The sequence below is a fragment of the Balaenoptera musculus genome, chromosome 3 (assembly GCF_009873245.2).
Source record: "Balaenoptera musculus isolate JJ_BM4_2016_0621 chromosome 3, mBalMus1.pri.v3, whole genome shotgun sequence".
Lineage (NCBI taxonomy): Eukaryota > Metazoa > Chordata > Mammalia > Artiodactyla > Balaenopteridae > Balaenoptera > Balaenoptera musculus.
This window is the reverse complement of record NC_045787.1, coordinates 22,850,425-22,866,746: the sequence shown is the minus strand read 5'-3', so window position 1 is coordinate 22,866,746 and position 16,322 is coordinate 22,850,425. Positions and strand designations below refer to the sequence as shown.

The 16,322-nt window shown below is 38.6% G+C and overlaps 1 pseudogene; it reads right to left on the bottom strand.

Annotated features, from left to right (window-relative positions):
- Window positions 1–10,685: 10,685 nt before the first annotated feature.
- LOC118892032 overlaps window positions 10,686–16,322 on the bottom strand; it is a 162,850-nt pseudogene continuing 157,213 nt past the window's right edge.

Genomic DNA, 16,322 nt, shown 5'->3' with positions numbered 1-16,322 from the left:
TTTATCTCATCTTTGGGACCTAGTCAGGAACGATTGTCCAATTTTAGGATATCAAATAACCTAGAATAATAACCCCACCTCAAGTTCCTTAATCTTAATCACATCTGCAAACTTCCATTAGTCTTACAGGAAAAGATATTTACACGTTCTGGGCAGTAGGGCGTGGACATCTTTGGGGAGGAGTATGAATCTTCCTCCCACATACCTCACCAGCATCTCCACACATGTGCTTACAGAATTCATGAACTATCACATAGTATCACATGGAAAATACCTTAGGACAAAAAACACCACCTCCATGGCAATGCAGACATGCCAATGGCATTAATATCATGAGATTTCCAAGTTTTATAGCATGTCCTATTGTCAATCCATTTAGACTGCTATAGTACAAAATCGCAGCCTTGGTGCTTTAAACATTAGAAATTTATTTTTCACATTTATGGAGGCTGAAGTCTGAGGATAGGGATGCCAGCATTGTCAGGTGAGGGCCCTCTTCTGGGTTACTGTATCTTCATGGAGTGGAAGGGATGAGCTAGCTCTTTGGGGCCTCTTTTATAACGGCACTAATAGCATTCATGAAAGCACCACCCTCATGACCTAATCATCGCCCCAAATCTTTATCTCCTAATACCATCACCTTAAGCATTAGGTTTTCAACATATTAATTTTTTGGCGGGGGGAGGTCACAAATATTCACTCAATAGTACTTATATTCTGTAAGCAATGTTGTTATGTTGTCTTCCAGGATAAAATTACATACTAAGTTTACACCCTCATATATGGTGATGTGTCCCCCATAGCTAGAATATATGAACCTAGGGATATATATATATATATACTGTATATTCACCTTTGCAGACTTCCATATATATATATTTAATTAATTTTTATTGGAGTATAGTTGCTTTACAATGTTGTGTTAGTTTCTGCTGTACAGCAAAGTGAATCAGCTATATCCCCTTTTTGGATTTCCTTCCCATTTAGGTCACCACAGAGCATTGAGTAGAGTTCCCTGTGCTATACAGTAGGTTCTTATTAGTTATCCATTTTACACATAGTAGTGTATATATGTCAATCCCAATCTCTCGATCCATCCCCCTCCCTCCCCATATCCATACATCCATTCTCTACCTCAGTGTCTTTATTTCTGCTTTACAAATAAGTTCATCTGTATCATTTTTCTAGATTCCACATATAAACAATATTATACAATATTTGTTTTCCTCTTTCTGACTTACTTCACTCAGTATGACAATCTCTAGGTCCATCCATGTTGCTGTAAATGGTATTATTTTGTTCTTTTTTATGGCTGAGTAATATTCCATTGTATATATGTACCATATCTTCTTTATCCATTCTTCTGTTGATAGACATTTAGGTTGCTTCCATGTCCTGGCTATTGTAAATTGAGCTGCAATGAACATTGGGGTTTATACATCTTTTTGAATTATGGTTTTCTCAGGGTATATGTCCAGGAGTGGGATTGCTGGGTCATACGGGAGTTCTATTTTTAGTTTTTTAAGGACCCTCCATACTGTTCTCCATAATGGCTGTATCAGTTTACATTCCAACCAACAGCGCAAGAGGGTTCCCTTTTCTCCACACCCTCTCCAGCATTTATTGTTTGTAGATTTTTTGATGATGGCCATTCTGACAGGTGTGAGGTGATACCTCATTGTAGTTTTGATTTTCATTTCTCTAATAATTAGTGATGTTGAGCATCTTTTCATGTGTTTGTTGGCCATCTGTATGTCTTCTTTGGAGAAATGTCTATTTAGATCTTCTGCCCATTTTTTGATTGGGTTGTTTGTTTTTTTGATATTGAGCTGCATGAGCTGTTTGTATATTTTGGAGATTACTCCCTTGTCAGTTGCTTCGTTTGCAAATATTTTCTCCCATTCTGAGGGTTGTCTATTTCGTCGTGTTTATGGTTTCCTTTGCTGTGCAAAAGCTTTTAAGTTTAATTAGGTCCCATTTGTTTATTTTTGTTTTTATTTTCATTACTCTAAGAGGTTGGTCAAAAAAGATCTTGCTGCGATTTATGTCAGAGAGTGTTCTGTCTATGCTTTCCTCTAAGAGTTTTATAGTGTCTGGCTTTACATTTAGGTCTTTAATCCATTTGGAGTTTATTTTTGTGTATGGTGTTAGGAAGTGTTCTAATTTCATTCTTTTACATGTAGCTGTCCAGTTTTCCCAGCACCACTTATTGAAGAGACTTTCTTTGCTCCATTGTATATTCTTGCCTTCTTTGTCATAGATTAGGTGACCATATATATTACAGACTTCCATATTTTTAAAGTAAGTGATTCAAACTTGACAAATAAGATGGCATTTAGTAAGCCTAGGGACAAAAATGTTACAAGCTTCCCACCTATCTCTCTGGATCATGAACCAATGGCAAGAAGTAAACTAATAAATTACTATTGTAAAAAACTAAAACAAAAATGAACAAACAAGCAGAGACAGGCTTAATTAGATTGTTGGTGGAGAAATCTAGAATGGACTGTATTCTTTAAAGACTTCCTTATTAAGTGGCTGTCCCAATCATGGAAAGCCTAGCTTCAAATCTAATCACATGGGGGAAATGGGCTCCTAATTAATTCCACTATTGTCGGATATTTGTTATATGAGTCTCAACACCATTGTAACTGATATAGAACTGTTGAAGATATTAAAATCCAGTGTTCTCCTTTGACTGTTAGACACAATTGAATGTGTTATTTTAATGCTTTTTATAACAAAATTACCACTTATGGAATACTTACTCTGGGCTAGACACTGGGTTCATCATAGATATTTTTTTACATAGGAATTGTGGGTTATAAAAACTAAGTAGTTTAACCAATTAAGATTATACAACTGAAAAGTTTCAAGCAGGAAGTCTGCTAATAGATATTTATCTCAAAAATTCTGTTATTATTTTAATTGCAGACAAGAATTTTTTTTAAACAGCAATTGATATGTGATTTTTCATATTAGTGTGATAATAAACTATGTTTTTCAAATCATGAGAGCATAGCAAACATAAATATAAGAAAATCCAAAAATATTATTTTTAAATTAATAACTAATTTTAATTCAAATCTTTTAATTTAATCAATGTTTTTATTTAACACAGCATTAAAAACCAGACTTGATTTAAAAAATAAAATAAAAGACGTATTACTTACGTTTTATGTGTAGTTAATATTCTATCATTATTACTTACATCTGTAAATCAGTGGAGTTAATACTACATTATCAGTTCAGGTAAGAGAAGATATACTTTTGTGATTGTTTAAGAAGTAAAATTCTGATATTTCATTTTATTATTTCTAATCTCTGCTGAAACTCTTCTTATCTGTGATTAACATGTGACCATGTGTAATTTAAGCATTTCTACTTTAATGATTTAGCTCAAATGGGCATTTACTAAAAGCTTTACAACTGAGAGGAAAGATAACTAATCAGATTTTATAAGCTTAGAAGAATGGGGTATGGTTGAGCTTCACCAGAAAGATAAACAACAGATGTATCAGTGAAGTCTAGATAAAAAAGGTGAGCCAAACATATAAAATCCAAAACAAGTGTTCAAACTTGCTGGCTTTATGAGCCAACAAATATGACCTATTTCATGCAGTAGATAATTGCTATTCCCAGTGAAATGAGAACAATCAAATCAGAAGCTCATATATTTTATTTTATGTGTATGGGTTCCTAAGGGGCTGCCCATATGGTTTTTTTTGTGTGTATTGTAAATGTATTTGTTTTATTTTATAAATATAATCTCATTGAATTTATCCCAATAACTGGAGCAATCAGGGTCAATATAAAATATCAAGATCCAATGTATGTTTAATTTGTTTTCACACTGGGCTAGGTGATGGGACTGCCAAGCTTTGATAATAAATGTCATATATAATTCATTCGTTTTCCAAAACAGTCTAGATTTGCAGAATTCTGTTATGATTATTTTATCCCACTTGTATGTTTTCATTCTAGTGTTGTTTATCCTTGGCTAACTTTTTACATTTTGTTTTGTTTTTATTATTTTTTTTCATGAATTTTTCAGAATTGCATCTATTTTGTTAGTCCATTTAGGGAATAAGTCTTTGGCTGAGGAAGATCTTATTTATTAACAGATTAAAAGCTTTTATTTATTTTCTGCCTGTATCTTTGTTTCCCCCAATATATGAAATAAATAGCCTTGTCCTAAAGAGTATTATCCAGTCAGGAGACAGAATGCAATCATAATGACAAAAAGTGTATACCAAGTGCCAAGTCAGTACTTCAGACATTGTAACTATTGGTGAGAAAAAAAAATTGTAGGAAATGCCATGCTTTAGACAAATTCTTGTTTATGTTTCACAGTAAGGACTCATTTTAGAAATAAGCAGTCAGATTAGAAGACCTATAGGAGCTGTGACTAGACAGATGGTCTACTGAGGAGTTTTGTTGTTTTGTAAAAAAAAAAAAGAAAGAAAGAAGAAAAAAGACCAGGGTGACAGAAGAGGGCTGCTTGTGAGGAAGAAGAGATGGAAACTAAACTTGGTGATGAAAGAGTCAAGGAGAGAAAGATAGAGATGGAGTTTAAACAGTTGACCAGGGGCAGAAGAGAGTCTAGAGAGTATCAGATACTGCAGCAAACTAGGGAATGTATAATTCTTCCAGATGTTAAAGCTGTCACTCATCTTCATGTAAGGCAGCTATGTGGTAGTGATAGCCTCATACTGCCAATTATTTTAATTTTCAGTTGGTTTTTGATATGTCATATTCCATTAAAATATGGTGGGAGTCTAACTAAACATATCTATAAACCTTTTGTGCACCTGAAAGTCTCTTATGAAAGTCTTACATATTCAGTGTTCACTTTCATTTGAAATAAAACATTAAAATTTTATTACTGTGTATTTGAATTTGAGATACAGGGTGGTATCTTATAGTGTCAATAAAGAAAGATAATGTTAACAAAATAAATATGTTTCCTCTGTTTCTTCACAAAAATATTTTGATTACCTGTCTTTTATCTGAAAGCCAGAGCTTAAACTAAATATATTTTTCCACTTGAATATATTACCAGTTAGACAGAAACTTTATTCCTGTTTATAATACATATTTCATATTTTTTAGATATCGAAAAGATCACAGATACAATTTATTGACTCTTACTGTATTTTAGTTATTTTTCAATAAACTCATTGTACATTAGACAGTTTGTTTATTCTTCTCAGGTTATTTGAATCATTCATTCACAGATATACTCTGAGTTTCTACTGCATGAAAGGAACAGGGATATAATAGTAAACAAAACAGACAATAGCTCGCCTCTAATGGAACTTATATTCTAGTAGAAGAAACTGTCACTAAACACAACAGATAAAATATAAAGCAGGTTACATTGTGGTGTATGTGTGTGTGTATTAGGGAAAGAGGAATTTAATTGTTGGAAGGTAGAAAGTGCAGAGACTTGAGTAAGTTTTGAAACTTGAGCTACAGTGGTCAGGGAAGAGCCCACTGAGGAGGTGATTCTGAATAAAAACTGTGGTAACATATCTTAAGATCTCTGGTGGAAGAATATTCTAGACTAATGTTTCTCAACATTTTTTTAATATCATTAGGAGCCTTTGAGGCATTCCTTAATTGCCCCTTTATAAGAAATTCAGCCCTGAGAACAAGATTTTGACCAGTAGTGTTGAACATTGGAGGACCAAAACCAATTTTAATATCTAAAGTTTTTTTGTTGCCCAAGAATTCATTTTTGCTCTCTTGGGGGAAAAACTGACCAGGTTAAAAATGTGTTTTCTAGATTTAGAAACAAATGCAAAAAGTCAAAAGCCCTTGTATGAGAATATGTGTGTGTGTAGGAACATCTAGCAGGTTAGTGCCTGAGACAGAGAGAGCTTTATAGAAAGAGAACAGTAGAAGAATAAGAGGGATAAGAGGGTAGAAAAATTATATACGACCTTATTAGTCAAAATCTCAACTTTGACACAGTCAGAGGACTTTAAGCAAAGGAGCAATATGATCTAAGTTAAGTTTTGACAGATCATCTTGGTTGTCCTGCCATGTCTAGCGGGAATAAGAGCAGAAGCAAGGAAACCATTTAGACAATCTTTGCAATCAGGTCTGGTTACATAATTTGAGAGCCCAGGGCAAAATGAAAATGTTGGGTTCCAATTTAAAAAATTATCAAGAATTTCAAGAAGCCAAGAGCAGAGCATTAAACCAAGAGCAGAGTCCTTCTATTCACAGGGACCTACTGCATAGGTAACTCACATATGAAGCTGGTCCTGTTTGCAACAATTCTTGGATCTGGGTGGTGACATTGTCGGTGCTGAAGAGTTTAAAAGTTGGATATTGAACGCTCAACAGACAAGGTTTGTCCATAATGTGAAGGGTTGTGATAGAAAGAGAGGAGACAAGCATAAACTTAGGTTTTGTCTTAAGCAATTAAAAGAATAAAATAGACCTGAACTGAGGTAAAGAGAACAGCAAAGGGCTTCCCTGGTGGCGCAGTGGTTGAGAATCTGCCTGCCAATGCAGGGGACACGGGTTCGAGCCCTGGTCTGGGAAGATCCCACATGCCACGGAGCAACTGGGCCCATGAGCCACAATTACTGAGCCTGCGCGTCTGGAGCCTGTGCTCCACAACAAGAGAGGCCGCGATGGTGAGAGGCCCGCGCACCGCGATGAAGAGTGGTCCCCACTTGCCGCAACTAGAGAAAGCCCTCGCACAGAAACGAAGACTCAACACAGTCATAAATAAATAAATAAATAAATAAAAAAGAACGTGAATTTCTAAAAAAAAAAAAAAAAAAGAGTGGCCCCCACTTGCCGCAACAAGAGAAAGCCCTCGCACAGAAACGAAGACCCAATGCAGCCATAAATAAATAAATAAATAAAATTTAAAAAAAAAAAAAAAAGAAGAAGAATATCCCCCAGGAATCTGAAAACAAAGACTAGATTTCAGAATAATTACTGTGAATGTACAGGAAGCATATCTCTAAAAAAAAAAAAAAAAAGAGAGAGAGAGAACAGCAAAGAAATTGGCCCAAGAGCTTTGTTTGTATTACTGTCCTCATTCTTGCAATTTCATATAAGATGTCATTTCTGAATTATAACATATTTCACATTCTTTATCTGTATTATCATTATTAATATATTTTGAGTTATTTTAATTTTAAAAATGATGCCAGAAATAATGCACTTACTTGAATAATAAAATCCTTTTTCTTTTTTTTTTTTTTTTAACAAATTCAATAAAGACTGCTTTATTGCTGCACGACAGTCATGAAACTCAGCTGCACAGGGACCTTACCACACCGTGCAGAGGCTGGTTCACGGGACCTTGTGATCCTGTTAATGGGCCTCTCTGTTGTAATTAACACAGGCCGCAGGGACGAAAAGTTCCCCTCGGCCCTTCTGAAAATGTTCGGGAATGGTAGTGCAGGAAGGTAATACACACTTTCTGCATTTCTGCCCTGCAGTGCAGCAGTTGTTGCTGTTGGGAGTCACTGTGCTAATTCTCTTAGGTCATTTTTCCCTTTAGTTGTTCTGACTACCTCCAAGCGCTCCATGGCTGCACGCTTGTCTCACTGGAAAATGCACAGCCCCAATTCTGTGCAGGGATGACGCAAAGCAGAGTGTGATGCATCTCTCTGGAGCATCAAGTTTATTAACTAGAATTGGAAGAACCAAGGAGTTCTTGGAACAAGAACTATCCCCCTCCCCCACCAACACGGAAGACAGAAGAGTGGGGGAGGGGAGACGTGACCCAGGAATGACAGTCCAGTCTCTGAAGTTTCACCCAGGTGGGGGTTGAGGGGCAGACCTGCAGCCACGGTGGCCTCGCTTTCGGTCGCCCGGGCTGCTCCGGACCATCCTCTGAGCTGGCCAGGGTCTTGGATACGATGCTTCTGAAGGCCACGCAGAGAACACCCTCATCTTCCACTGGACCGGGCCCCAGGGAGCGCGGCGGCCTGACCTTCCTGCCTCGGTCATGCATGGGGTTCACATGGGCTCACTTTATTATGACGCCTCTTGCTGGGCAGCTTGCAACAAAGATGTTTCAAAACAAAGTTCCAGATCCTCCTAGCCACCCCTTGCTTTTTCTGGCTGTGGCCAGAGGGAGTGGATGAGGACGCACTCTCAGGCTGCCCAGTGTGGGAGGACCCTCCAGTGTTGGACACACCCGGGGGGCAGCTGGTTCCCTCTGGGGCTCCAATCCTGCTGCTGGTGGAGGGGGATGTCCCAGTGCCACACTGGGGGGCTGGGCTGGGGGTGGCAGTCCTCGACTCCAGGCTGGGTGGGGGACAGGCAGACTCACCGGTCTTCTGCCCCGACTGCTGGTCTTCCTGCAGCTGCACGTTTTCTCCCTGGTAGAGCCACCTGCTTTTCAGGGGGGACACCACAGGGCTTGGAGAAGGCTCAAGTTCACTGCCGCTGAGGTCCCCGCGACAGAAGGGCCTCACAGTTACGATGGAGGCCCCTACCTGGGGTTTCTTGGCGCTCACACTGCCTGTTCCAGCATCCTGGATCTGGTCGCAAGTCAAGCCCGGAGTCGTCACCGTTGTCACCTTCAGGTCCTCTTCACAGGGTGGCTGGAGTGGCTCCTTCTGGCCCATGTTTAACCAAGCATGCCTCATGAGGTCAGGTAAGGTGCCTCTGTCACTGGGGTTGAGGGCAATCATTTTTTGTAATAGATCCCTTATCTCCAAAGACAGATAAGGTGGGATGGGGTATTTCCCTTGTAGGACTTGCTTCCGCAGCTCCTGGAAGTCTTTTCCCACAAAGGGCTGGGACCCAGTTACCACGGTGTACAGCACTACTCCCAAGCTCCACACGTCCACCGCAGGGCCGTAGCTCTGCCCCAGGAAGATTTCCGGGGCACAGTAAAGGGGTGTGCCGCAGATTGTGTCCATTTGTCCAGAGTCATCACACTTGTTGCTGAGGCCAAAGTCTGTAAGTTTGATATTCATGTTGGAATCAAAGAGGAGGTTCAGTGGCTTCAGGTCCCGATGCACGATGCCCCTCTGGTGGCAGTGCTGCAGGGCGGAGAGCAGCTGCCGGAACGGGCCTCGGGCCTCCACCTCTGTCATACGGCCATGGATCTTCAAATAGTGGTACATGTCCCCCCCACTGAGGTACTCCATCACCAGAATAAATGCCTCCTCTGTGTTAATCGCCCCCAGCAGTTTTACAATATTGGGGTGATTCAGGACCTTCATACCGCACACTTCCCGGAAAACTGCCTGGACACTTGTGACGCTCTGATGCCTTATCTTAATCACCTTGAGAGCCACCTGTGTCCCGGTCACAATGTGCCACGCCAACTTCACTTTACCGAAGGTGCCTTCACCAATGGTGCGGAGGATCTCAAAGTCATCAATATGAGCCTTCTTGTCAGCAGAGTTGGCTGTGAGGCCCTGCATCATGGTGACCTGCTAACTACACTGACTGACAGCACTACCTAGCAACGCTAACTACGCTAACTAACAATGCTAACTGTACTAACAGGGCTAAGTGTGCTGTCTCTACTAACAACGCTAACTACGCTAACTGTACCAACAGCGCTAACTAGTACTAACTACACTAACTATGCTAATCAAGTATTAACTATACCAACAATACTCACTATGCTAACTGTAGAAAGAACAATGACACAAATAAAAAAGAGTAGAGAAAAGAGAAACGAAAATCAACAAAATGGCAGAAACAAGGAAAACACAAGCTAACTGTAGGTCCAAGGCCGTCAGGTCACCAAAAGCAGCTTCCTGGGCTCTAAGGACCAAAAACCTGGGCCCACCTTTCTCTTTCATAGGGCTTTGTGAAGTACATCACAATGGTGCACTCTGAGGTCAGAGCAAGAAATGGACCCATCACCGCTGGGGATACACCACAGTGGTTTTCTCACTTTTTGAGTTCAAGGCCCCTTTACACTTAGGAAAAAGGATCCCAAAGAAATTTTTCTTTACGTGTGTTATTAGATATTGGTATTCACTTTGTTATAAATAAAAATCTGCAGGATACTTCAGTGGCCTTTTTATTTCTAGTTTGAAAATGTGTAATAATTTTAAAGACCTCATAATGTCTACACTTGAAATGTTCAATTCCTTTTCCTTAAATTCTGGTCTCAAAATAACGTTACAACTTAACTGACTTCACGATACTATACAAAATGTTCTGTTGCATAAGACATGATACGGTACATTATGAAAGTCTATGAAGCTGAGAGAAGGTTTGCCAGGAAGGTCATTGAGCAGATTTCTCATCAGGAGCCTCGGAGGCCAGATGGCATGACTCAATGTACTTGAAGTGTTGAAGGAAAGAAACTGTCAACCAAGAATCCTATATCTAGCAAAACTTTCCTTCGAAAATGAGGGAGAAATCAAGACATTCCCAGTTAATCAAGAGTTGAGAGAGTTCTTAACCACCAGACCCGCCTGCCACAGGGAGTTCTTCAGGTTGGAGTCAAGGACCCTGGACAGTAGCTCAAAGCCTTATGAAGAAATAAAGACCTCTGGTAAAAATAGACAGACGGGCAACGAGAAAAGCTAGCACTGTTGTAACTTTGGTTTGTAGCTCCACTTTTTGTCTTCTATTTGATTTAAGAGACTAATATATAATAAAACACACACATACAAATCAAAAAAAAAAAAAGATCACCTCTTCACCTAGAAAAGTTACTTCACCCCCACTTTAGCCTAACTTTGGGAATTCCCATCAACAACATTCTTCTTTCCACTGTAGGAAGCAACGCTGCCAGGAGCTATGGCAAGCAGAGCCTCTTCTAAAATGCCTTTGATGACTGCAGCAACATGGATGCAACTAGAGATTATTAAGTGAAGTAAGTCAGAAAGAGAAAGACAAATACCATGTGATACCACTTACATGTGGAATCTAAAGTATGGCACAAATGAACCTATCTATGAAACAGCAACAGACTCACAGACATAAAGAACAGACTTGTGGTTGCCAAGGAGGAGGGGGGTGGGAGAGGGAAGGGCTGGGAGTGTGGCATTAGCAGATGTAAACTATGATATATAGGAGGGATAAACAACAAGGTCCTACTCTACAGCACAGGGAACTAGAGTCAATATCCTGTGATAAACTGTAATGGAAAAGAATATAAAAAAAGAATGTCTATATGTGTATAACTGAGTCACTTTGCCATACAGCAGATTGGCACAAGATTGTAAATCAACTATACGTCAATGAAAACAATATAATAAAATAAAAAATGCCTCTGATGATGTACACAGCCCCTGCTCCTGCTGACTACCTCTCTGCAGCACCCAACACTGTGAAACCCCGCCCCCAGCTGAGGTCACTCCAGTCCTGTGTCTCCTTCCTTTGTCCTCTGTCTCCCACCAGTGTTTCTCTAACAGAAACACAAAGAACTGCTGTGTTTTCACTCAGTCTCACTGTTCACGTTCCCACGCTTGATTTGGGCATCAGACCTGCAAGAGTTCAAAACTTACTGGGTGGTAGAACTGCCATTTCTCTGCCTGTCTCTCATTATAAAGAACTTCTCTGAAATTCTGAATTCACTGGTCTGGTCATCCATTCACCAGCAAGTATCTAGGTACTGGGGTTAAGAGCTAGGAATGAGATACAGTTGTTAGTAAAGAAACAACAAACCCCAAATGGAGTCACTTGTGCTAAGTCCCACGTCAGCAAATCAAGACTTAATAGCTAACCTAATTGCAGTTTCAGCCTCTCTCAGGAATGGGACCTTTCACCAATAGATCTGGAATTACCTGGTCAGCACTAGAGGGGTGACCCCCCACCTTCCCCCAAAAGGAAGGTGACCCTGCCTGAAACAATCCACTCTTAGCTAGAAATTTCCCTTTTCTGCCCCCTCCTGCCTGTAAAGTTCTTGCATTTTTTACAGCTCTGCAGAGCTGTAGAAATACTTGCTCAATGGGATGCTGCCCGATTCATAAATCATTGAATAAAGCCAATTCGATCTTCAAATTTACTCAGTTAGAATTTTATGTTTTTAATACAGTGATGAGCAAAACAAATAAAAAGAGAGGCATCAAACTCTTCGGAGAGTGTATCCCATTATCCCTCACACTCTTGGAAGCCTGGGTCAGCAGAAATGGAGGAGAGCCAGTGACAAGAAAAAGCCTCTTGAAAACCAAATCAGAGGTCCTGAAATACTACAGACTTACTTGTACAAGTGGGTGGGAACAAGCAGAGAGTAGCAGTTGTTTATTACTGTACACTGTAATCGAGGGAAACATTTGGAGTTCAAGAATAGAGATTTAAAGATGAGATGCTAAAATTCATAACAACTTGTCCAAAACAGGCCAGAAAACCTTAAGTTTTCGCCTTGTTTAAAAGAAGTCCTAAGTAAAGGGAAAACCAAATATTATGAAAAATTTTGGAGACATCTCACACACCAACCTTCCCTTTATTTGAATTACTTCATTATCATTACTTTAGAGTTATGTACACTCATAAAAGTTCATTTATTCTGAGTTGAGAAGTCCATTTTATCATCATGTGTATTGTGCTTACATTTTAAAATCAGAAACAACTTCCCCAAGATAAAACTGATTCTTCATCTCTTTTGGTTTTACTATTCCAAAATAGATTAGGTGACTTGGGGTATTATTTTTACCCTATGTTGATTTGCCTACCTTGTAAAGGAGCAAGGAACTTTTCCTTCAACCCTTATTTTCCTAGTGATTTGTTTAAAATGAAAGGTAAATATGTGTTTGTGGGCATATAAGTGTGTGTGTGTACAATCATTTTTATATAGAGATTTATTATCTCTCAATTTATTTTGTACAAGAGGTTTGTCTCAGAAAATCAGTGTCTTCTTTTTTTTTTTCTCACGATTCATATCTTTAATACTCTCTGAGAGGCAAGTGAAAAGCAACAATGGATTTTTAAAAGGACCATGTCTGACACATGTCTGACAACACTGAGTGTGGGGGAGGAGGGAAGTTAACCAGCTAGCACAGTGCCTTGCATGTAGTAAGCACTGCAACATTTGTTAAATTGCAATGACTTGAAGTTGAAGATCATGATATATTTTTTTTTTTTTAGATTTTTAGAAATTTCATGTAATGTCTGAAACATTTATATTAACATATTTCCATACAAATAACCCAATGAAAGTTAAGTATTAGTTGTTTTGTTTGTTTGTTTGTTTATACTGCAGGTTCTTATTAGGCATCAATTTTATACACATCAGTGTATACATCCCAATCGCCCAATTCAGCACACCACCATCCCCACCCCACCGCAGTTTTCCCCCCTTGGTGTCCATATGTCCATTCTCTACATCTGTGTCTCAACTTCTGCCCTGCAAACCGGCTCATCTGTACCATTTTTCTAGGTTCCACATACATGCATTAATATACGATATTTGTTTTTCTCTTTCTGACTTACTTCACTCTGTATGACAGTCTCTAGATCCATCCACTTCTCAACAAATGACTCAATTTCGTTCCTTTTTATGGCTGAGTAATATTCCATTGTATATATGTACCACTCTTCTTTATCCATTCGTCTGTTGATGGGCATTTAGGTTGCTTCCATGACCTGGCTATTGTAAATAGTGCTGCAATGAACATTCGGGTGCATGTGTCTTTTTGAATTACGGTTTTCTCTGGGTATATGCCCAGTAGTGGGATTGCAGGGTCATATGGTAATTCTATTTTTAGTTTTTTAAGGAACCTCCATATTGTTCTCCATAGTGGCTGTATCAATTTACATTCCACCAACAGTGCAAGAGGGTTCCCTTTTCTCCACACCCTCTCCGGCATTTGTTGTTTGTAGATTTTCTGATGATGCCCATTCTAACAGGAGTGAGGTGATACCTCATTGTAATTTTGATTTGCATTTCTCTAATAATTAGTGATGTTGAGCATCTTTTCATGTGCTTCGTGGCCGTCTGTATGTCTTCTTTGGAGAAATGTCTATTTAGGTCTTCTGCCCATTTTTGGATTGGGGTGTTTGTTTCTTTAATATTGAGCTGAATGAGCTGTTTATATATTTTGGAGATTAATCCTTTGTCCGTTGATTCGTTTGCAAATATTTTCTCCCATTCTGAGGGTTGTCTTTTCATCTTGTTTATGGTTTCCTTTGCTGTGCAAAAGCTTTGAAGTTTCATTAGGTCCCATTTGTTTATTTTTGTTTTTATTTCCATTACTCTAGATGGTGGATCAAAAAAGATCTTGCTGTGATTTATGTCAAAGAGTGTTCTTCCTATGTTTTCCTCTAAGAGTTTTATAGTGTCCAGTCTTATATTTAGGTCTCTAATCCATTTTGAGTTTATTTTTGTGTATGGTGTTAGGGAGTATTCTAATTTCATTCTTTTACATGTAGCTGTCCAGTTTTCCCAGCACCATTAATGAAGAGACTGTCTTTTCTCCATTGTATATCTTTGCCTCCTTTGTCATAGATTAGTTGACCATAGGTGCGTGGGTTAATCTCTGGGCTTTCTATCTTGTTCCATTGATCTATGTTTCTGTTTTGGTGCCAGTACCATATTGTCTTGATTACTGTAGCTTTGTAGTATAGTCTGAAGTCAGGGAGTCTGATTCCTCCAGCTCCATTTTTTTGCCTCAAGACTGCTTTGGCTATTCGGGGTCTTTTGTGTCTCCATACAAATTTTAAGATTTTTTGCTCTAGCTCTGTAAAAAATGCCATTGGTAATTTGATAGGGATTGCATTGAATCTGTAGATTGCTTTGGGTAGTATACTCATTTTCACAATGTTGATTCTTCCAATCCAAGAACATGGTATATCTCTCCATCTGTTGGTATCATCTTTAATTTCTTTCATCAGTGTCTTATAGTTTTCTGCATACAGGTCTTTTGTCTCCCTAGGTAGGTTTATTCCTAGGTATTTTATTCTTTTTGTTGCAATGGTAAATGGGAGTGTTTCCATAATTTCTCTTTCAGGTTTTTCACCATTAGTGTATAGGAATGCAAGAGATTTCTGTGCATTAATTTTGTATCCTGCAACGTTACCATATTCATTAATTAGCCCTAGCAGTTTTCTGGTGGCAGTTTTAGGATTCTCTATGTATAGTATCATGTCATCCGCAAACAGTGACAGTTTTACTTCTTCTTTTCCAATTTGTATTCCTTTTATTTCTTTTTCTTCTCTGATTGCCGTGGCTAGGACTTCCAGAACTATGTTGAATAATAGTGGTGAGAGTGGACATCCTTGTCTCGTTCCTGATCTTAGAGGAAATGCTTTCAGTTTTTCACCATTGAGAATGATGTTTGCTGTGGGTTTGTCATATATGGCCTTTATTATGTTGAGGTAGGTTCCCTCTCTGCCCACTTTCTGGAGAGTTTTTATCATAAATGGGTGTTGAATTTTGTCAAAAGCTTTTTCTGCATCTATTGAGATGATCATATGGTTTTTATTCTTCAATTTGTTAATATGGTGTATCACATTGATTGATTTGCATATATTGAAGAATCCTTGCATCCCTGGGATAAATCCCACTTGATCGTGGTGTATGATCCTTTTAATGTGTTGTTGGATTCTGTTTGCTAGTATTTTGTTGAGGATTTTTGCATCTATATTCATCAGTGATATTGGTCTGTAATTTTCTTTTTTTGCAGTGTCTTTGTCTGGTTGTGGTATCAGGGTGATGGTGGCCTCATAGAATGAGTTTGGGAGTGTTCCTTCCTCTGCAGTTTTTTGGAAGAGTTTGAGAAGGATAGGTGTTAGCTCTTCTCTAAATGTTTGATAGAATTCACCTGTGAAGCCATCTGGTCCTGGACTTTTGTTTGTTGGAAGATTTTTAATCACAGTTTCAATTTCATTACTTGTGATTGGTCTGTTCATATTTTCTGTTTCTTCCTGGTTCAGTCTTGGAAGGTTATACCTTTCTAAAAATTTGTCCATTTCTTCCAGGTTGTCCATTTTATTGGCATAAAGTTGCTTGTAGTAGTCTCTTAGGATGCTTTGTATTTCTGCGGTGTCTGTTGTAACTACTCCTTTTTCATTTCTGATTTTATTGATTTGAGTCCTCTCCCTCTTTTTCTTGATGAGTCTGGCTAATGGCTTATCAATTTTGTTTATCTTCTCAAAGAACCAACTTTTAGTTTTATTGATCTTTGCTATTGTTTTCTTTGTTTCTATTTCATTTATTTCTGCTCTGATCTTTATGATTTCTTTCCTTCTGCTAACTTTGGGTTTTGTTTGTTCTTCTTTCTCTAGTTTCTTTAGGTGTAAGGTTAGATTGTTTACTTGAGATTTTTCTTGTTTCTTTAGGTAGGCTTGTATAGCTATAAACTTCCCTCTTAGAACTGCTTTCGCTGCATCCCATAGGTTTTGGGTTGTCGTGTTTTCATTGTCATTTG